The sequence below is a fragment of the Cervus elaphus genome, chromosome 18 (genome assembly GCF_910594005.1).
Source record: "Cervus elaphus chromosome 18, mCerEla1.1, whole genome shotgun sequence".
NCBI classification, from domain to species: Eukaryota; Metazoa; Chordata; class Mammalia; order Artiodactyla; family Cervidae; genus Cervus; species Cervus elaphus.
In genome coordinates, this window is record NC_057832.1 from 18,988,003 (window position 1) to 19,011,772 (window position 23,770).

A 23,770-nucleotide genomic window follows, 5' to 3' on the forward strand; every position below is an offset into this window, starting at 1 on the left:
ATCTTTTTTGGGTGTTCTAAAAGGTCTTGTAGGTCTTCGTAGAACCATTAAACTTTAGCTTCTTCAGCATTACTGGTTTGGGCATAGGCTTGGATTACCGTGATATTGAATGGTTTGCCTTGGAAACAAACAGAGATCATTCTGTCATTTTTGAGACTGCACCCAAGTACTACATTTTGGACTCTTGTTGACTATGATGACCCCATTTCTTCTAAGGGGTTCCTACCCCCAGTAGTAGGTATAATGGTCATCTGAGTTAAATTCACCCATTCCAGTCCATTTTAGTTCGCTAATTCCTAAAATGTCAACATTCGCTCTTACCATCTCCTGTTTGACCACTTCCAATTTGCCTTGATTCATGGACCTAACATTCCAGGTTCCTAGGCAATATTGCTCTTTACAGCATCGAACCTTGCTTCTGTCACCAGTCACAGCCACAGTTGGGTGTTGTTTTTGCTTTGGCTCCATCTCTTCATTCTTTCTGGAGTTATTTCTCCACTGATCTCCGGTAGCATACTGGGCACCTACCAACCTGGGGAGCTCATCTTTCAGTGTCCTATCTTTTTGCCTTTTCATACTGTTTATGGACAAAATGTGGTTCACTGGAGAAGGGAGTATGTGGAGCACAGATTCTATTCCTGGTCAGAAAACTAAGATCTCATATGCTGCAACATGTGACCTAAAAAAGAAAGAAAGAAAAGAAAATGAGAGAAGGTACAAGATAAAAGTGAAACAAGCTAGGTTTATATGTGACTCGAGATTAAGCCACAGGTTTCTAGGTCTTAAGAGGATTGCAGACTGCAGCCTAGGTGAACTCTTCCTCAATCCACTCCATGGATCATCAGATGTGGGGGACTTCCCTATAGCTCCAATGGTAAAGAATCTGCCTGCAATACAGGAGACCTGGGTTCAATCCCTCAGTTCGATCTCTGGGTCAAGAACATCCCCTGGGGGAGGAATTGGCAACCCACTCCAGTATTCTTGTCTGGAGAATCCCATGGACAGAGGAGCCTGGCAGGCTGAAGTCCATGGGGTCGCAAAGAGTTGGACATGACTGAGTGACTAACACACACGTCATCAGATGTAGGATGCCTGCCTCACACAGAAGACCTTAGAGCCACTTCACTCCACCTGTGAGCTCAGTTCCTGCTGTCACCTCTGCTCTCTGGTTTATGGTCTTGCTCAGCTCTTGCTCCTCCCACTGAGCTGCTCACTGGTTCAGATGATCTCCCTCCCATTGACAGTCCTAGGGCTCTTTGTCATGGTAGATCACCCTCCAGTCCATGTTGGCAGTGCCACGGCCACCAGGCTTCAAAAGCCACTAAAACAGTAACAATACGGTTTTCTTTCTGTACCCTCAGATTCTCTAAAGAGCATCCTGTTTTTCTCTGATGCTTTAAAATCAAGGAAGTAAGCCTCCCTTATTATTTAAAAGGAAGGCATGTCAACTGCGATCGAGAAAGTTTAGATTGCTTTATTCCACATTCCATTTTGCCTAAGATTCCTCTGTGTGTGTGCACTAAATCGCTTCAGTCACGTCCGACTCTTTGCAACCCTATGGACTGCAGCCTGCCAGGCTCCTCTGTCTGTGGGATTCTCCAGGCAGGATACTGGAGTGGCTTGTCTTGCCCTCCTCCAGGGGATCTTCCTGACCAAGGGATTGAACCCGAGTCTCATCATGTTTCCTCCACTTTGGCGTAATTGTAGAAGAGTTACAAATCTCCAAGATGCTTAGGATCCCATTTCTGTAAGTTTAGAATTTCTCTGATCAGAATATTTCTTCAAAAATGTCACCAACAGGCACTGGAATGGTGTGAGTGTGTATTTGCGTGCGTGAGTGGGCTGAGGGAGAGCCCACAGGGAAGAGGAAATGGAAAGCTTCAAGAAGAGGAAACAGGGAATGGTCTCATTGCATTCGATCAGTGGAAAACAGTGGTCAAAAAAACTATGTGTGTTTTTGAGATTTTTTTCATCTCTACTTTATGGTCAAGGGACAAAAGGGTGTAAAATTCAGTTGTATAAAAGTACAATCATGCAGATGAGAGAACTGAAGCAGTTCGGTGCGGATTCCCTTCATCACCGGAAGCAGCGAGCAGATCAGTGGGAGGAGCAAGGTGGAAGGACAGTGAGATGCGGTTGCCATGGCAACCATGTGCGGATTGGACTAAGACTGAGGAATGTTGATTCATCCCTGGCTCTGCATTTTCTTTTACCCTCTTCTTAACTGACTCTTGAGGATTTGCAGTCCGTGGGGTCTGGGTGCTATCAAACCAGGTCACAGAGAGACAACATATAGCCTGAGGTAGCTGTCCCCTAGCCAGAAAGGCACAGGTTCTTCCTGTGCCTCGATAAACAGGGAACAAGTGTAGATAAGGTTTAATCAGGGAGACGAAAGCGAGCAAGAATCGTCAGAATGCCACGCTTCCAGGCCAAGTCCTGGAATGCCGCAGTTCTGAAATGACAGAACCGAAGTAAGGCCAAAGAAGCCGGATGGGTCTGTGAAGCGCAGGTATAAAAGATTGTGAGTTCATTTTCTGATGTGAAGAAGAAACTCTGGTGTTGATAGGAGAGACAAAGGTTTGTCCAGGGAGTAGGAGTGGGAGGCACTTTTCCAGCACGTATTTCTGAGCTTCAGCTTTCTTATCTGAAAGATAAAATAAAAATGCCTGCCTTGAAGGTTGTCACGGGGACTAGAGACCCAGCATATCCTCCTCAGCAGCTCAGATGAGTTGTCCATGACCCTTTCAGAGGGGGAAAGTATGGGTGGCCATATTGAGAACAATTGCAAAATCTCAGCTGATAGTGTTTTTACCTTAATAGGGATGATAAAGGTTAGCATCATCGGTAAAGCTGTGAAAAGCCCTCCTCCTCTGAGGATGGCCTCCTTAGATCCCTACTTAGGGGCCCACAGTGCCCATTTGTGCTTCTCCTGTTGGCAGTTGCCTCCATCAAATAACAGGGACCAGGGTCCAACCCCTCTTGAAACATGATGCATGGATTAGGTGAGATTTTTGTTTTGCTTTTGTTTGGTTGATTTTATTTTTATCATCTAGGGAGGGTGTAGGAAATGACATAAGCCTCTGTGTGTGTGTGTGTGTGTGTGTGTGCGCGTGCGCACGCGTGCCAGCTGCTCAGTCATGTCTGACTCTGTGATCCCACAGACTATAGCCTGCCAGGCTCCTTAGTCCATGGGATTCTCCAGACAAGAATACTGGAGCGGTTTGCCATTCACTCCTCCAGGGGACCTTCCCAACCCAAGACAAGTCAAACCCTCGTCTCTTGAGTCTCCTTCTTTGGCAGGTGGATTCTTTACCATTTGTGCCACCTGCAAGCCCATGTGAGCCTCTGCCCACTCTAAACAGGAGTGTCCCTAGTCTGTGCCTCTTTTTCAGAAAGAGTTATACCTTCAGGTACTTAACTTTCAGGGAAAGTTATTCCTTCTGCATGCACTAGAACTGTGGCTCGGTGGTGGACTTGCTATTTTATGCTCCACATTCAGACTTTCCAATCCTGGCGTTCTTGATCTGCAGCATGTGGGTCTACGAATGGAATTCAGAAGGTCTGTGAGGAAACTGAAATTGTATGAAAAAAAGCCTACATGTGATTATATACGTAGATGGAGTTTTATGGAGATTCTCAGGGTTGGCAGTGACTCAGAAAGTTTAAAAATATCACAGTCTAAGTGTTCTGTGCCTATTCTGTTGTTGGCATTTGTATTTATGTGTTTTGCCCACTGAGGAGTTCTTAAGAGTAGAAAAAGAGGGATGCAATCAAATAAATTTTTTTAGTAAGAAAAACCATATTCTCAGGTTCTGAATTAAAACTGATTTCTCTTTTACCTAGCACTGTGGCAGTTCCTGTGTAATACCACTAAAACATCATCAAATAATATACTCAAAATTTGTGCATTTTACTATCGGTAAAAAAACAGTCCCTGGTGGCTCAGACAATGAAGAGTCTGCCTGCAATGTGGGAGACCCGTGTTCTATCCCTGAGTCAGGAAGATCCCCTGGAGAAGGAATTGGCAACCCACTCCAGTATTCTTGTCTGGAAAATCTCATGGATTGAGGAGCCTGGCAGGCTACAGTCCATGGAGTCACAAAGAGTCAGACACGACTAAGCGACTTCACTTCTTCTTCTTCACCATAGGCAAAATTTACCTAAAACCATAAGTATATAATGGGCTCTAATTAATGATATGTATATTTAGGGGTGAAGGTACTGATATTGGCAACTTCCTTTGAAATGGATCAAAATAATAAGACAGGTTAAGGGATAGATAAAAGCAAAGACAGAAGAATAGATACGTTACAAAGCAAACGTACCAAAATATTAATTGTAGAATCTTTGTAGTGGGTATATAGATGTTCACTGTATAATTCTTTTGTTTTTCTTGAAAAGTTTAATAAAATGTTGGGAAAATACATGATCATAATATCTAGAGTACATACAACTCTGTATTTGACACATAAGACAGAATAGGGGTTGACAGAGAGACTGGAAATTGATTTTATAACTTTGTTATTGATTGGTTCAGTTTGGAGGTAATTGTTTAATACATAGAATTAAACCTACAAATGTTCAGATTTCAAGTGCAAAGAATTCCTGGTCAAAAGGAATTACTGTGGTTCATCTGTGTGTGTATTAGCAAGACAGCTCTCCAAACAGTGGCCATTATTGCCTATTTTTCCCCAGATTTGGGGAAAACTTTTCATAGTTTTATTTTGGAGCTTGTTCTAACACAAAGCTCCTCTTGCCATTAATTATTTTCTAGTCTCTCTAAATATTTCTTTGCTTGATTTCACACCATTAATCTTAGTAATTTCCTTCTACCTACGTACTTCAGATACATGTTATCTTAATCACCCATCTCTAGTATGTTGACAATCTTCACACACTACACCTCAGTGAATGAAAGAAAGACTTGCCGTGTTCTTTACATTTTATAAGGCATACGTCAGTCTCTAAAAATCAACCTGTTAGAATTTTTTCTTAATAAGAGAGTACTAAACAAGATGAGATTTAATTTTACCATGTTAATCCAGGCATGAGTAGTTTTATTATCCTGCTTGGACCAACATGCTTAATAATTGATCATGAGAACCATAGAAACTCAGGCACTAAAACTCGGGAAGTTACTAATTAAAAAAAAAAGAGTTTTTCCATTTTAGCATAGCAGGCCCTGGCTCACTGTGGGTGACAGCTCACGCCAAGCCATTGCATCTAAGAGCAAACGAAACAAATGGAGCAAAACCAAAAGAGCTTATTGGAACAGATGCGACGGTTTTGTTTTTACATTTGTGTGCTTCATGCAGTATTCACTATAGGTAATTGTTGTTTTCATTGTTGCTTAGTCGCTAAGTCATGTCTGACTCTCGGGACCCCATGAACTGTACCTGCCAGGCTCCTCTGGGTCCGTGGGGTTCTCCAGGCAAGAATACTGGAGTGGGTAGCCATGCCCTCCTCCAGGGGATCTTCCATATCCAGGGACCAAACCCGCATCTCTGGCATTGACAGTCAGATTCTTTACCACTGAGCCACCTGGGAAGCCCAACAGTTAATTATTATGTTTCAGATAAAACTGTGGTGATTTTTTCCCCCATGACAATGAGCAACTAAGTCACTAGATCTGTTTTTTTTTTTCCGTTTCCTTTCAAATGACCCCAGTGTTCAAAGTCAGATCTTTTGAAAAGGACTTAGAGCATCATGAGACGTGATAGGTGCTTGGAGTGCAATTTTAATGCCAACAGACTGGAAAACAAACAGCATAACGCAGACAAGGGATGACTTTGTTCTTTAGCATCTGAGTGAAAAGGAAATCAGATCTTTCTGGGTTGTGCTCCCGCTCACAGGTGGGGAGGAGAAGATGTCAGTTCCCGACTCACCGCATTGTGGGTGGGATTCTGGTTTGGGGGACAAGGCAGCGGGCTACTGCATTGTCTCTCCCAGTAAGAGCTCAATTCACCTCACTTCGTGGGTGTTTTGTTTCAGTCAGCCACAAGTGGACATTAAAAAGGCATGAAGCGTCCCTTAATCCCATGAGCCTGGTATGTGCTGGCTCTCGTCACTGCATTCTCCAACTCTGTTGCCAATGGAAGTGAGAGATTGACCCCAGGCCTGCCACCAAACCACCGAGCTGTTGGCACTTTAATTGTTTTATACCAGGAGGAAGCCAATTGTGTGGATGTGAATGTCTTATTCGTCAGACATCACAGGCTTCACATTTTCAATGAGCTGAAACTCCCAAGTCCACGACGTGTAACCGCAGTGAATCGAGACAAGCGTGCCATGATGACGTTTTCTAATTTATTGCAGTTGCTCTTTAAAAGATTTGACAGTGTTTCAGAATTCTAAACAGCACAGTTTGGAAGTCTGTCTGAGGTTGTGTGCTAATCAAAAACAGTAAATCATGTTTGACTTATAAAGGACAGCACAGTAGTAAAACTAAGAGTTAGTGCATATTTCCCCCTCTTTGTTTTGAATGTATAGACAAATACAGACACTCAAGTGAATAGACAGTTTATCAAGGACCTAAGGCATCTTTCTGGTACCTGAAAATGTCCAAATTATCCCCATTGGCTACGTTTCAAAAATGCAGTTCTTGGGAAGAAACCATTTCTGTGTCACCCAGAGTCCAGGCCTCTCTGGATGTTTTTCATGGGCAGAATAAGACCTTTCCACACCAAGTACTACAAATACCAGCGCTTTGTGAGCCTACTGCATTATCTGATTCGACGTCATCCTGAAAAAGACAACTGTTTACCCGTAAGGTTTGCAGAGGCAGCTGAAGCCTCACGTGTGAGTAGCACACAACTGCCCTTGGGTTGGGGACGGGCACGGTGACTCCCCTGCTAAAAAACCACCAAAACCTCTTCCCTACACACAGAATAAAGCCCCCAGTCCTCAGCAGCACATGTAAGACCCTCCATTCCACCCTGCCCACTTCCCCGCATCTATTTCCTAACATCCAAATACATGCCTGCCCCGTTGGCCGCTCATCGCATCCCAGAGCGCACTAGGCTATTCGAGGCCGCCTTCCTTCCTCCTCTCTACATGTTAAACTGTTTTGCAATTTTTTAAAACTAATTTTGTGTGTTTACTTTTGGCTGTGCCGGATCTTCATTGCTGTGTGGGCTTTTCTGTAGCTGTGGTAAGCAGGGGCTACTCTCCTTTATATATTTATTTATTCTAATTGGAGGATAATTGCTTTACAATATTATGATGGTTTTGCCGTACATCAGCATGAATCAATCCTGGGCATACACGTGTCCCCTCCATCCTGAACCCCTCTCCTGCCTCCCTCCCCAACCCATCCCTTGGGTTGTCGGAGAGCACCCGCTTCGGGTGCCCTGAATCATACATCAATTTCCCACTGGCTATTTCACACACGGTAATGTGTATGTTTCAGCGCTGTTGGCTCACATCGTCCCACCCTCTCCTTTTCCACTGGGTGCAGAAGTCTGTTCTCCACGTCTGTGTCTCCTTTGCCGCCCTGCCCGTAGGCTCATCAGTACCATCTTTCTGGATTCTCCTGTTGCAGGCCGCTGGCTGTAGGGCATGGGGCATCAGTGTCTGCGGTTCCCCGGGCTCTGGAGCCTGGCTCAGGTCGTGGTGCGCGGGCTTAGTCACCGTGGCACGTGAAATCTTTCTGGATCAGGGATCAAACCCCTGTCTCCTGCATTGGCAGGCGGATTCTTTACCACTGAGCCACCAGGGAAGCCCTAAACTTTTTTCATCTTTCAAAGCCCACTTCTTCCTCACTGCCTTGGCCCCTGGAGGATAGCACTTTCACTTTCCACTGACTCAGAGGTTGTTGTCCTGGCAATGGTCTGGGGCAGCAGTGAGGTGCTGGGAATGTTTAACAGCCCTCTCCCCAGAAAGAGCAGAAAAGCCCTGATTGGTCAGTTGTCCGTATCCCATGGTGTAAATACATCTCCTTCCATTGCCAATTTTAAGGGTAGCTGTGTTTAACAACATCTTGCAAAATTCCCAAAAATGTTAACATCAGGCTCTCTCACAAACCAGTTCATGCCAGCTTCAGAACAGCCCTGGGACCTCACTTTAATAGTCTTTGTCACAGCCTCTTCCCCCACTAAACACTGGGCTGCCTTAAAAAGAGATGCTCAGTAAGTGTTTCCTGAATTGAAGTAGGCAGGCCAGCCGACGGTTTGGCTCGGCCACTGGTCAGTGGTCATTTGCCACAAAGATTCAGGGGATGTTTGTACTTCTTGTCACTTGAGGGTGGTGGCCTTGGCCGTCTCCTCCACGGCAGCACCACACAGGCATGTGTGAATTTAAACAGACGGATTTATTGGAAGTGCAGCTGAGAACTGCGGTGAGGAGCAAGTTGATGGTCTTGAATTCAGCAGCCTCATTAGAACACAATGTGATCTGCTGTGGCATCAATAAAACACTTACAGAGGAAAGCCTGAAATACAGATTCAGAGAGATAAATGACAAATCCTTTGAGGGGTTGAGAGGAGAGAAGGCTGTAGGTTCAGTTCCCACCATCTTTTTCAACAGATCCTTTGCCATTCTTGACGTGGAACCTTTGTCTTACTTTTGTGACTCACAATTTGGGATTGGAACATCAGCATATTTTAGTTCAGGCAGTAAAGTGCAAAGCTGGCTGGCTGTTTTTATAATCAACTTGGAAATAACAACATATCAATCCTGTTGCTCCTGTCAGGGAGACCAACTCCCTCTGGTTTACCCCAGATTTAAAATTGGAAGTCCCGAATCCTGGAAACTCCCTCAGTCCTGACAGAGTGGGACATTTGGCCATCCCAGCTTCTGTAAAGGCTGTGGTTCCCACAGTGAATGCTCTGGGTCCTCAGACTAGGAATATACCTCCTGCAGCTGGTATGTCAGGAGACACTGAACCAGTGACTAAAAGGATCAGAACTTTTTTGAAAGCCCAGTTGATAAAATCTGTTCTCCTCTTAGGGTTATGGTACTATTTTTCAGGCACATTCTTTAAGTGAGAAGATACACAGAAATGCTACATGTGCACAAAAAGTTGCTATCCATTTCTCATAATGACATACCTGTCCCAAATCTATTGCATATTCTCAGAACTCATCTTAGGTAGGAGAGAAATACAGCAGCTTGCTATGATGGGATAACCAGTCTCAAAATCCTTTAAAATAGCATATTATGATTTTGGGGGACATACATATCAGTTGAGGCTTCCCAGGTGGCTCAGTGGTAAAAAAAAAAAATCCACCTGCCAATGCAGGAGACACAGGACACATGGGTTTGATCCCTGGGTTGGGAAGATCCCCTGGAGGAGGGCATGGCAACCCACTCCAGTATTCTTGCTTGGAAAATCCCATGGACAGAGGAGTCTGGTGGGCTATAGTCCATGGGGTCACAAAGAATTGGACACGACTGAGTGGGCAGACACACACACATATCAGATGACTTTGCATGTGGATAGATTCTGAACTTCCATCAATCAGCCCTCAGTGGTTTGGTGTTCACTAGCACTGTTCATGGTGAACACAGGAAAGAGTTGATGGGGAGCTCAGCTGGGTGTCCAGTGTCCACATCCCTCACATGACCTTGTTGGACCGTCCTCGCTGTCAGCAGACATTTCCTGGTGGAAACGATGTGTTGTGGTCACGTCCACAGTGTGTTACTTTGTGACAGTATCAGACTGTGCCCCACAAGAATAGACGTTTCTCTTATAATGACATATGTGTTCCTACCTGTGTTTAGCAAACTGCCATAGTAAAAATTGTGCAGTTTATGAGAAGAAAGAGAGTAAGATGCAAAACACTCAGAAAGTATTCAACATAGTGTTTTAGTATGTTTGAGCTGCTATAACAGAATGCCATAGACACAGTGATTTCCAAACAATAGAAATTTCTTTCTCACAGTTTTTGAGGCTTGGATGTCCAAAGTCTAGGCACCAGCAGATCTAGTGTCTAGTGAGGACCCTCCTCCCTCTCCTTCCTGGGTCCTCAGCTTGACAGAAGGGACGAGAGAGTTCTCTGGGATCTCTTACGTTATTTAGTCGCTAAGTCATGTACAACTCTTTGTGACCCCATGGACTGTGGCCCGTAGCCCGTAGTATTTCCTGCAGCGGGTTGTCATTTCCTCCTTCAGGGGATCTTCTGAGCCAGGGATCAAACCCACATCTCTTGCGTCTCCTGCTTTGGCAGGCAAATTCTTTACCTCTGAGCTACCAGGATAGCCCGGAATCTCTATATAAGGCCACTAATCCAATTCACATGGACTCCACGCGAAATACCATCACACTGGGACTTAGGTTTCAACCTGTGAATTTGAGAGGGGGATACAGACATTCAGTCTATAGCACATAGCACTCACAAGAGCTATTAAAAAAAACTACTCAAAACACCAGCATAGTTTACAGGTGAAAGAAGTTTGGTGGAAGGATTGAGGCTGCCAAATTTGGATTGAAAGGGCAAAATGTGCAGAGACCCAGGAGAACTATACAATAAACAATACCATGGGTGGCCAAAGCAAGCCAAGATGAAAACGGACAGCATGTACAGGACTGTAGACCCTTCCAGCCTGCACACAACCATGTTTATGTCTCTTGAGCAGTGGCTGCTCTGACTTAGCGGCTCAAAACTGTAAGACCGGCAGGAACTCGCTTGCATGAACCAACACGACTCCTGGTTTATGCTGACACTGTTCTCCATTTACCAATCAAGTGTGATCTAGAAATACATTTTAGCTTTGCAGATTTCTGCTGAATAAGATGATTCATGAGACAGATTCAAATTGTAGGTGATCGTATATATTGAATTCAGAAAAAGCCCTTAGCATGAAATTTTCTTGTGCTTCAACACTTTGGACAGTAATAACTAGACAGCTTTGAATTTGAAAGAAAAAAAAAAATCCACCCAAAATGAAGTCACATCTCCTTTCAGATCTTTTAATTAAAGTCAGACATGAACCCTCGTGTTTCTCTGACTGCTAAATACTTAGAAGTGGTTTTATGAGATTTGTGTGTGTGTGTTTTAAGTTGTAAAAAATGCACACACTGCTGGGTTACATGACTTTGGTTTATTTAAATATAGTTTAGTAGGACTGTAATATATAAGGAAGGTGAAGGGGTCAGAATTCTGTTTAATTAACTTATACCCACTTGGAACCAGTCAATTATAAAGGTATGCTGAGCAAATAAACCTTCACATATGAAATCCTTGAAAAGAATAAGCCCCAGTGGGACTTGTCTGGTGGTCCAGTGTTTGAGACTTCCCCGTCCAATGCAGGGGGTGCAGGTTCGATCCCCGGTCAGGGAACTAATATCCCACCTGCCTTGTGTCCAAAACACCAAAACATAAGACAGAAGCAATATTGTAAGAAAATTAAATTTTATAATTATAATATCTGTAATGAATCATTATAAAATTAATATTGTAACAAAATTAAATTAAACAAATTGCAATATTCTAAGCAGAATTAAAGATAAAGACTTTTTTAAAAAAATCATTCACACCAAAAAAAATCTTTAAAAAAAGAATAAGCCACTTTGGTGAAGGCTTTCTTATTCTTAACTTTGTCATTAAAAGTATTTATATGAGCTATTTCCAAGCTTAGATCACATGTAGATATGCATATGTGTGTATATGATTATATATAAGATTTTTATATATTTATGAGTATATATGATTGAATATATATATGAACCTTTAAAAGGTTAAAATATGTCTTGGTGACTCTCGAAGACCTCAGTACTTCCCCTGCACACGTTTTGCTTTTACTGAGATAGAACATACTTTTTTGCTGTCCTTTAATCCACATGTGTCTAAAATGCGACTGGTGCTTCACATCTACATAAATCTGATTTAATAAGCAGTCACACCATTAAACTAGAGATTCTTTTCAATCTCGGCTAATTACATATCATATAATGCCTGGTCTTTAATGAGGATTTCAATAAATGTTTGTTGATAATGATGATTATTAAAATGATATGTTAAGTCAGTCTCCCTGTACAAGAAATGCTTTGTTTTGAAATGTTAGACTTAAAGCTTTGCCTAAAAATTTTTAATTAAAATCACCACTTTGGCAAGAAGCTTAAAATGTGCAAAGTCGCTGCAATTAGTGCCTTGTGCATCCATATGGATGTTACCAAACAGCTTTCAACTTAAAGGATTTGGGCTATTTTGAGTGATGGACCTTCTGTTAAGCTTAAAACAAAGCCCAGCTATCTCTACATTCGTTTTAATTAATATTCTCTTGTTAGTCTCAAAGATGCGTTCTCTTCTGGGGAGTACTGTGGGGATTATCACAAATCAGAAATAAGTTACAGAAGTGGGTTTGACTAATTTTCTGCTTCCTTCTGTTTCATGCTATTTCTCCCTATCCCCCCACCCCACCCCCCACCCCCAAGCAGCTTCAGTGCAATGTCAGAGTCACTGGAAATCACTGATTTCAGATGTTCTCAAAGAAAACCTATATTTCTAGCCAAGTCACAGCATAATTAAACTCACCAAAAAAAAGAAAAAAAAAATGAACAAATTAAGCTGTCCCTAGATTTTTGGAAATCTGTGTGAAGTTTAAAACGTATCATTTTGAGTCCAACATTCCTATAAAATCTACAGGGGAAAATTTGAGTGTATATGTTGTATAAATACAACTGAGTTCATGTGTCACATATATGTGTATTTGTATATATACATGATATTTTTACTTCAGAGAGGTTCATAGTTGCCTGGGTGCTTGGGGTTTAGCAACCTTATTTGTGGACTTAATTTTCTACAGTAGCAAACTCTGCTGGAAGATTAATTAGGTACAAAAGATTAATTTGATTGTTTCAGTTTAGTATTTTAAGCAAAATCAAATTCAAAATGGCACAGCCTGGTGGGTTTTTGGTTTGTTTTTCTTTTTTCCCTGGGTATTTTTCATGTGAATCTTATTAATATGGCACTTGGGGAAGAAAAGCTTTCTGGTCTTTTTTTTTTTTTTTTTTTTTTCCAGAATAAATTCTGTCAGTGGTTGTGTGTGTTTGTTGAGGCCCTGATTTTTTTTAACTATTTTCAAACATCTCCCCTACAACCACTCTCCATATGCCTTCAGAAAGATAATCACTCCAATGACCTCTGGAGTCCTCTGATTACTGGAAGGCCCAGTTTAAGCCAACTGTGAATGCTGGTTTCAAAAGTAGACAGCTAAACTGATCCCCCCAAATGTTCATCAAATTCTTAAGAATAAGATAAATGTGAAAATTACAAGGGGGCTTCCCTGGTGGCTCAGCAGGCAAAGAATCCACCTGCAGGGCAGGATACACAGGTTAGATCCCTGGGTCAGGAAGGTCCCCTGGAGAAGGAAATGGCAACCCATTCTAGTATCCTTGCCTGGAGAAGCCCATGGACAGAGGAGCCTGGTGGGCTATAGTCCATGGGGTCACAAAGAGTTGGATACTACTGAAGTGACTTCGCACAAAACAGAATTGTAATTTACCAGAACACATGGGTAAAATAATTCATCCAATATGTGAGTGGAAAGGCATAAAATCATTAAGTCCACTCTAGAACACACCGTATCAGGTTCTGTTTCTTTTCTTTTCTTTTTTCTTTTATTCTAGCATTATGGAAATTCATTCCCTCTAGCCACTAGATTTGGGACAGAGATACTCTATTTTTCCCATATTGCTTAAACTTTTCATTTTTATTTCCTTTTTATAAGCATGTGGTTAATTATATACCTATCTTTAAATTCCTCTTTATATGCTGGTCTTTGGGGTTCTACATTTGAAGTGAAGGAAATAATGGAATTAGTTTTATTCTAGATTAGACATAGATAAAAGATAAAGATGGCCGTGTAGCCTGCACTGGTTTTCCTGAAGGGAGGTTAGCTGTTTTATAATTCTGTCCTGCATTTGCTACCACAAGGCAGCCTCCTGTCAAATTTCTTCCCTTCCTGTTAGGCATCTGTACAAAGAATCCCCTCAAATAGGAATGAGTGGGTTACCCTGCAGCTTCACATGCATCCTAGTGAATATCCCCTTCACAATTTAGGGGATGAAAGGAAAACCTACAGTTGTTTTAATTTGGAGGAAAAATAATCACTTCTATCCAGTGAGGCTTAGAGAGAAGGGTGGTGGGGGGAAAGGGGCAGAGCCTTCCTGTAGAAAAAAGGACTACTTTGTGGAGGGGCAGTGCAGCAGGGTTAAAAAAAAATAAAAAATAAAGCAAACACAGAACCTTCGAGTGGGTAGAGGCCAGTGAAAGACCATCTGATGCAGGCACCCTGAGCTGGACTACTTGGGCTATGTTGTCCCGCCAGCATGTAAACTGCGTGTGTGTGTGTGTGTGTACACATAGAGATTTAACAGGGAGCACAGAGGGAGTTAGAAAGAGCCTGGCCCGTTTTTAATTTGGGTCTGTTTGCTTGCATTGAGCACTTAAGGGCTTCCACATTCAGTTTGCTCAAAAGAGTGATGAAGCGCTCCTTGCTTATGCCTCAAATCAGAAATGCATGAAGTGCGGCTGCAGAGATAATACGTTTTCCCCGAAGGCTTTGGCTGAGCAAATTAGGTGTCAATGGGGTGCCCGCGCAGGCTGTACTCTCTCTAATTAGTCTCTTGAGCCTAGTTGGTGGCGGGTATGAGATGATCTAATCAATTGGTCTGTGTCTGATGGTTCGTGTAAAAACCCTACCAGGCAGACTCTCTCCCACAGGTCACCCACCTGCACAGCGGGGCTGCTCATTTTCATTTTTCATCTCTTCCATCACATGACACTGACAGTTGGTTTTAAGAAAATTGAATCCAAAAAATATCTAGTTCATAGGGCACATGGGTCAGAGCGAAGTTGCATTATGGGTACCAGCGATCCAATTAATTAATATTTATAGCCGAGAAGTTCTATGTAGATATTTCTGAATAAGGGTTTTATCAATAAAATGCAATTTCCGCTTTAAAACATTCGTTTCTAGAGAAAGAACGTTGTGAAAACAGAAAGCAGGATACCAATGGCATCCGTTAATCTTGTGGTATCTAGACCTCGGAGTTGATGTGCATATAGCTGAGCCTATAATTGATATTCAGTTTCATTTTTGTTGTGTGTGCAATGCATTTTAATAATCTCTCATGTAAATGTAAGGGCAGGATTTTGCTTTTATACCTTGCTTCCCTATGAATGTGGTGTGCTGCCTCTCCTTCGTCTCTATCCCTACCTGTCAAAGGCATGATTACATTTAGACTTTAAGGAATTTGTCTACCTTACATGCAGTCCTTGAAAACTGAAATGGATGCTGCTGCTGCCCAAGGATGAAGAATGGCCATCCCGTGCTGCCGGGGACCAGCATCAGGCAGCAAAGCAGGCACAGTTTGGGCTCAGCTTCTCACAGAGTCTAGCTCTCATGGGCACCTCCCTTCTTTTCATATTATTGGCTCCTTCCATTGAATGTCTGAGCCTCAACCTATGTAATAGACTTTTCATCATCACTGTTTTCACCACTTGCTATCCAATTATGATTATATGTTTATCCTTTATTCCCCAACTCTGCTTATGCCCTGGGTTAGGTCCATAGGATTCTCCTAGAGGTTCCTGCCAAAGAATCAGGGCAAAGGTAAGGACACACAATCAATGTGTGTCTTAAACCAGTCCAATAGGACAGTTACATGCTATGGACAACGGTGACAGTTTATGGTTACATGAAATTAAATATGCATGCATACTAGGTCGCTTCAGTCATGTCCGAATCTTTAGAAACCCCATGGATTGTAGTCCACCAGGCTCCTCTGTCCCTGGGATTTCCCAGGCAAGAATACTGGAGTGGGTTACCACACCCTCCTCCAGGGGATTTTCCTGACCCAGGGATCGAACTCACATCTCTTACATATCCTGCATTGGTAGGTGGATTCTTTACCATTCCAACCACCTGGGAAGCCCGAAGCCAAATATACTGAAAATCAAATCATTTCTTTCTTTCAAATAGAATGTCATGGAGTTTAAAAAAAAAAAAAACTGTCCAGCCTATAGGCAGCTGTTCATTGGACCCGCGTTCTCAGCCTGCAGTGTACCTGGAGATGGCCCGCTCTGTTCCCAGCTCTTCGGTCTTTCAGAAACAGCAGAGGCACAGTACTTGCCCTCCGTCACCATGCCAGCGAGGGGGGCGGGTGGTTAACGTCTGAGAACATACTCCACCCCGGTTCTCCAAGGCTGCCTCTCTCCTTCCTGGTCAAACCACAGCTGTTCACTGAGGGCCTGAGCTGGATCTGGGCTATGCTCTAGGGACATGGTGGCCAGCGAAACCAAGCCTACTCAGGAACACAGTGACGCCACCTGCTACCCTAGGCGCTCCCCCCCCCAGCAAATGCCCTCACACCTCAGGAGCACTGCCTGAAGCCTCTAGTTCGGAAGGCCAGCTTGGGGGCCAGGTCTGCGTCCTGCCGATCAAAGTGGTGGAGTGGAGGAGAGCCAGGCAATGACTGCTTCCCCCCTGGGTGTAGCTGTCGGAACCCTGTCTTGGCAAGCAGATGTCAGGACAAACCCCGACTCCTGTTTGGCCAGGGTGGGCAGGCCTCCTGGAAGAACTGGCATCTCTTAGAAGAAAACAATAGGGGAGAATCTTCATGACCTTAGATTTGACAATGGCTTTTCAGATATGACGTGGACTTCCCAGGTGGCTCAGATGGTAAAGAGTCTGCCTGCAGTGCAGGAGACCTGGGTCTCCTTCACTCCCTGGGTCAGGAAGATCCCCTGGAGAAGGGAATGGCAACCCACTCTAGTATTCTTGCCTGGATAGAATTCCATGAATAGAAGAGCCTGGCAGGCTACCGTCCATGTGGTCACAAAGAGTTTGACACAACTGAGTCACTAACACACTAAAAAAAACCACAAGCATCAAAAGTAAAAATAAATGGATAAGGTGGACATCATCAAAATTAAAATGTTTGTACATCAAAGGACACTATCAATACAATGAAAAGGCATCCCACAGAATGGGAGTATATATTTGCAAATCAAGAGATTACTATCCAAAATATATATTTTTTAAAAGTCCTATAACTCAACAACAAACAACCCAATTTAAAAATGGGTGAAGGACTTGAATAGATATTTCTTCAAGTGAAATATACAGATGGCCAACAAGCACATGAAAAGGTGTTAAACATCACCAATCATAAGGGGAATGCAAATCAAAATCACAATGAGATACCAGTTCACATCCACTAGTTTGTCTATAATTAAGAAAAAGCAAACACACAAAAAAACAGAAAATACCAAATGTTAGCAAGGGTGTGGAGAAATTAGAACCTTTATATATTTCTGGTGGGATTATAAAATGTTGCAGCCACTGCGAAAAATGATTTGCCAGTTCCTCAAAGAGCTAAACAGAATTACTGTATGGCCCAGCAATTCCACTTCTAATTGTTACCCAAAAGAATTGAAAACAGGTAGTCAAACAAGTGTTTGTACACGCATGTTCATAGCAGCACTATGCACGATAGCCAAAAGGTGAAAGTAACCCAAATATACATCAATTCATGAATCGATAAACATAACATCTTATATTCATATAATGGAATATTATTCGGCCATGAAAAAGAATGAAGTACTGGCACAAGCTACAACATGGGTGAACTTTAGAAACATTATGTTACATGAAAGAAACCAGATACCACATATTGTATGATTCCATTTACATGAAATTTCCAGAGTAGGTAAATACATAGAGGCAGAAAGTAGATTCATTGCTGCCAGAGGCTGGGGCAAGGGAAGAATGCAAGTAAAGGGTACAAGAAATATAAGTAAAGAATGTAAGATATCCCTTGGTGGTGACAGAATGTTTTGGAATTAAACAGAGGTGATGGTTGCACAACGCTGTGAATGCAGTGCTGCTGCTAAGTCGCTTCAGTCGTGTCCGACTCCGTGTGACCCCATAGACGGCAGCCCACCAGGCTCCCCCGTCCCTGGGATTCTCCAGGCAAGAACACTGGAGTGGGTTGCCATTTCCTTCTCCAATGCATGAAAGTGAAAAGTGAAAGTGAAGTCGCTCCATCGTGTCCGACTCTTTGTGACCTCATGGACTGCAGCCCACCAGGCTCCTCCGTTCATGGGATTTTCTGGGCGAGAGTACTGGAGTGGGGCGCCATTGCCTTCTCCGTGTGAATGCACTAATGCCAGTTATTTATATGCTTTGCATGCACGCTCAGTCGCTCAGTCGTGTCCGACTCTTTGCAACCCCATGGACTGTAGCCCTCCAGGCTCCTCTGTCCATGGGATTTTCCAGGCAGGAATACTGGAGTGGGTTGCCCTGGCCTTCTCCAAGGGATCTTCCCAACTCAGGGATTGCATACTTTTAAGATGGTTAATTCTGTGTTACATGAATTTCATGTCAATTTTTAAAACAAGGTGGGAAGTTAACCTTTTAAAAATCCTTATAGTACGTGGGGGGAGGGGGATGAGTAGAGGGCGGAAAGGATGCTATTCTAATGGTTCCTCGCTGTCAGATGGGGGAGCTTTCTGCTTCCCTGGTCAAGGTCGTGCCACTCAGGATGACATGCTTGGCAGCACAGCCTCCAAGGCCAGCGGTAGGGCAACTGCGCTCTGAGGTCTCGACGGGGGCCATGGGGTCCTGTCTGCCCAGGAGGATGATCATGTGGCACTGTGGAAGGGGCCAGGTGACCTCCAGCTTCTCTACTGAGATAATGAGTTGGTCCTGGGCCTCCATGGAGCTGATGGATCGAATTTCTCGGCTGTGTGCCTTGACCTTGGCAGCATTTCTTTTCACCCTTCCTAGCAAGACATTCTTTTCCTATCCTAGAAACTCAATGAAAATGCTGAAGGGCCAAAAAGAAACAGAGAGAGAAGCAGAGTGAACATTCCTGCTTTCTTGGATGGTTCACATTCCATTCGGAAGCAGTTACCGAATTTAAGCAGGCATCACTGGAAACCCCCAGTTGTATGCAGGATGGTGGGAAGAGCCTGGCAATTCAGGTCATGCTGGTCAATTTTCATTCGGCTGAAACTAGGTCTGATAGTTAGAACCGTGCACTTATATGCAACTGGATTTTTTTAAAAAAGAATGTGATCCATTTTTCTATTTCGTGTCCAAAAAATGAATATGATCTGTCCTTTTAATGATCTGTATGATGCCACAGGCACTTAATTAAGACCAGTATTAGTGCTAATGACTTGGGGAAGGAGATTTGCTGAATTTCTTTTTCTCTAAATAATCCAAGAGGAGGTTAGACCATTTAAATTCATGGAGGTGAATTATTTTAATGGAAGAAAATACAGTCAGAACATTTGTTTATCGTATTATAAGCACTGTCTTGGCTAAAGAGAATGCTCGAGGTAGCCGTGGGAAAAAAAAAAATGGACAGGTTTGCTTTGGCCTGACCACTTTCGATGTCTTGTGTAATTTTGGAAAAGAATGATATAAGATTTATTTGTTTTGTTTTTTAACATATAACAGTTTTCTCTTTTCCTCCTTTCAGGATTAAGTTGTCATCGTTCTGGGGAGGAAAAAAAAAAATTAATGAAGTGGCCAATAATATGAAGGGAATCATGGATCAGTTTCCTTTCACTCCCTGGGGTGGATTTCACTTAGAAGAAAATTGAAGCTGGCAAGACCCCGTTTTCTCTGCAATTTATTTAAAACCTTGCACGCATTTGGATACCTTGTGATTTCCAAGAACTATGTGAAGATTAAGTTTTGCTTACTGATACATGGCATGTATTCTTTTCAGTCTTTTGTGTTTGATTTTGTTTGATTTCCCTCTGCACCGCAGCGTCTCTGTAAAGGTTTTTATGCTTTCACCAGCCATGTCTTAAATACATTAAGACAACACACTCGGTGTTCACACTTCTTCAGTAATGTCTGTACTTGAAAGCCACATAGTGGCATAAAACAATGTGTGTTTTCTTTGAGAGCAGTGCACATTTTGCAGCCACCAGGAAGGAAAATTGTAGCTGAAGCAAACCCATGTTCTCTGACTGACTTGACAACTTGGTCTCTGGCGGTGGAGCCCCACTTGTCTCTTCCCTTTTGAGAACATTTGCAAATGTGCTTTTTTTTTTTTCTCGGAAACAACTGCACATTTATATAGGATATCGGAATCTGCTTAGCATTTTCAAGCCACATAGCATGACTGTTCTCCGAGCAGGCTGGAAGTGAAGAAACAAATATGAAACATTAAGAACAAAGACAGGGATAAATCGCTTCCTTTTGAACCTCTGGAAATGGAGGTAACTTTTTACGTGTTTTCTGGGTCTTGTCAACATCTTATTTTTTCCATCCACTTTCTTATGCTTTGTATTTTCTAAATGGTGAAAAGTGAAGAACAGAACCTTTGAATCGTGGGTGCAAAAGAATTATATCTTCTGGATGAGCCCCAAGTACTGTCTTTACTAGTCAACATTGAAAAAGCAGATTACCAAGTTATCCAGAGTGTGAAATTTGCTCATTTACACCAAAGCACCTTTGAACCACATTTTTTTTTTTAAACATTCCAAGCTGATTGGAAGGCATCATTGGGTACCCTAACTGTAAACAGTCTCCGGGAATAACTGTACGGATGCCGGTGTTAGAAACAAGGCTGGAGTCTTGCTTTAAAGATGGAAAAGGGGGGAAAAAAGAAAGGCCCAGCTTCCCTTGTTTAAGAAGTTGAGAGACCTTGGAGAATGAAGGCAAATATGTGACATGGAGCGAGATGTGGATTGCGCATGCGGACTTTGATGCAGGGGAGAGCTGCCTGGCACAGGTCTGTTCCTGGTGGGGCAGCCCTCGCTGCAGATGCCAAATAACACGGAGGCTAATGGGGAAGTTGGGAAGCTTCACCTAGATCATGAAACCTAGCTCCTCAGGACACCAGTTCCCATGGAAATCCTGGCGTGTACATCGTTTTACATTTCCTGTTAGAGAGGAGAGTTGCACTTTCTAGGATCAAGAATAGGAATTACCAGCCAGCTTGACAAAGACTTTTCCCTGAGCGTCAGGTGAAGAAAAAGCTTTTCTGTGGTCAAACCCAGTACACTTAGGAAATCAGACCCAGAATTTCTTAACATGAAAATGGTACTTTCCCTGGAATGGGATGTGAGTATAGATGTTAAGGTCACAATTGATCTTGTCCCCAAAGTAGCATTCATTGTAAGCTTCCAAGTGCTAAGCCATTTACTGGTTGATTTTAAAGAGAGGAAAAGTTATCCAGGGCCAGAGTGTTTACTGTTTGCCACCTAGAACTCCTTCCCATTCTTCTTTCACACATTCCAACTCTTTGGAAGTCTGCAGAGGGATTTTTACTTCACGTGTATTTACATTAGGATTTCTTAAAGTAAGTATGGAAAGAAAACTTGACCTGCAGTCAGAAAACAAGCCTTTCCTGTGATTTGTCTGAATTATTCATTTTAGGGGAGAGGCACAGCTTTTGTACTTAATGAAGTTTAAACGAAGGGCAACCGATGATGAAGTCTTGCTACATAATAAGCTTTCTAACTTGAAAATTTGAAGATATTTAATGTTTAAAGACTTCAGTTAGAAATGTGAAGTTATTCACAGATCTATGACCCTATTACTGGCAGTTTCTCTTGCAAAATGAAATGTGATACTTCTCAGTAGAAGGAATATGTTTTATTACATACAGTGACATGTTTCAGAAGGGTCTCACTTAGGAGATTTCTGGTTCCCCTTGCTTGCCATTGGTACAGGACATCCAAAGTTTCCTTCTCTTTCCTCTCCCACTTGCAACTAACTTTTCCTTTTTTTCCCCTCCTCTCACTGAGGACAGCCATGAAAATCACTCCAGACTGTGTTCATGAGCAGATTTATTATTCTGTTGAGAAAGCACTGGAATGTTTTGTGAGATATTTTTATATGAAGGTTCAAACAGTTCAAACAGCTGGAATAGTTAGAACATGTTAGCATGGTAGCTACATCCGCATGACATGACTACACGGTGCTCCGAAAGGAAACCTGGGACTTCGTTACCATTGTCTTGAAGGAAGAGTTTGGTTGACTAAAAAATACAAGATGCACAGGACATGAAAAAAAAAAATGTTTGCAGTACTCAGAAAATAAAAATAAACAGGGGTATCAGGCGGGAATGGCTGTCCATCCAGTGACACAAGGGTGAGAAGCTATTTCTACCTCCCAAGAGTGACAAGAAGAGACCCCAGAGGACCCTCCAAGCTTGCAGAGGAAGCACGGTCTCTGGGTGTCCTTTCCTCAGTGTGTACGTGATAGCCAGTGTAATCAATACCTTAGTAATGAGTCTACACAAGATAATCACCTGTGAATATTACTGGTTTTGTAATCTTTGTTATATAAGAGGATGTTTAGGCTGTACATACTGGGGTAGATTATTGCCTGCCCCTTATACATAGGAATATGCTGCATAATTGCATAGAACTTCCATCTCCCTTACCAGCTTGTAGGCAGAGGAAACCATATATGCTACTGCCTTGCAGTTTTCTCAGACACCAAAAACCAAACCAAACAAAATCAAATCAAATAAGCAATCTCCTCATTCCCTTCCTATAGCAGCATATTTTAGAGGCACATACGAAAACTAAATTCTCTAGTTGGGAGTGGATTTTTTAAATTTTTCTTTTATCTTTTTTTTAATATGATACACTGAAATGTGTACTTTCTAACAGGCAGTTGGTACCTAAGAAATGAGCTAGCATCATTCAGAAAACGATTATCCTTCAAAATGACACATAGTAAAGGAGAATGGAATAATACATGTTGCATATTTGTTACCAGTTGTAATTTGTCTGTATTATGAAAGACGTAATGGTTTGTCAACTGTCACTGTTGTTTTCTTGTAACATGATATGGAATAAAGTATAGCAGAATCTCTGTACATTTTCTTGGTACATCTTCTTGGTGAGTATCAAATAACACCTTATATTCCATCAAAGAAACATCTTAAAAACTCTTAGACACAACCATGCTTAAAGAGTGTAGGGACATCCCTGACAGTCAGTGGTTAAGGCTCCCAGCTTCCAGTTCAGGGGGCCCAGGTTCAATCCCTCACTGGTGACCTAAGATCCCACAAGCCACACATGTGGCCAAAAAAAAAAAAAAAAAAATGAGGAGGGGAAAAAGGAAGAAAAAAAGTACAAATAAGAGACCAAGTACACAGTGCTTTTGGATGTGCAGAGGGGTGAGTTAGCTGGGGTGTTCCAGGTGTCTGTTAAACTCTCCCTTTCCTTGGTTTGCTCAAACTCATGTCCACTGACCTGGTGACGCCATCTCACCCTTGGTTGATCCCTTCTCCTCCTGCCCTCAGTCTTTCCTAGCATCAGGGTCTTTTCCAACAAGTTGGCTGTTCGCATCAGGTGGCCAAAGTATTGGGGCTTCAGCTTCAGCATCCGTCCTTCCAATGAATATTCAGGGCTGATTTCCTTTAGGATTGACAAAGGCAAAGGAGAAAGGTGAATAGGTTACCCTCCACTGAATACGAATCAAAGCCTGACCGTGCTGACATCTGTCGGAGGCATTACTGTTTTTGGAGCTGAGCACACGTCTCTGAACCCTGCCGAGCGGGTGCCCGCACCCGACCCAGCACTGCTGGGCGCTGCACTGGGATGGACCGTGCCACCTGGGGAGGCCGGTCTCATTTCTATCACCACCTCTTCTTTCTTGTTGGATCTTCATAACCCCAAACAAATCCCCATGAATTGATAATAAAGTTCACACCAGATAGAGTCATCAACTTCTGGGCAGTTGGGTGATTTTTAAATGTTTCTCCTTGAAGAGAAAATATCAAAATTCATATCTCATGTTAAGAGGAGCTGGACCCCTGGCCTTCTCCCCCAAGCAGACCCTCACC

The 23,770-nt window shown here is 42.7% G+C and overlaps 1 protein-coding gene across 3 annotated transcripts in view; it reads left to right on the top strand.

The window, feature by feature from the left end:
• The window catches only part of CDK14 (cyclin dependent kinase 14), a 638,693-nt gene extending 615,895 nt beyond the window's left edge, over window positions 1-22,798 (top strand). For 2 of the 3 annotated variants that reach the window (XM_043873240.1, XM_043873242.1), the window contains one exon: window positions 19,433-22,798. The gene's annotated coding sequence lies outside the window, so the exon portion shown is untranslated. Of the gene's footprint in view, window positions 1-19,410 lie in introns of all 3 variants that reach the window. The other variant, XM_043873241.1, reaches the window with a different exon arrangement.
• Window positions 22,799-23,770: the final 972 nt, after the last annotated feature.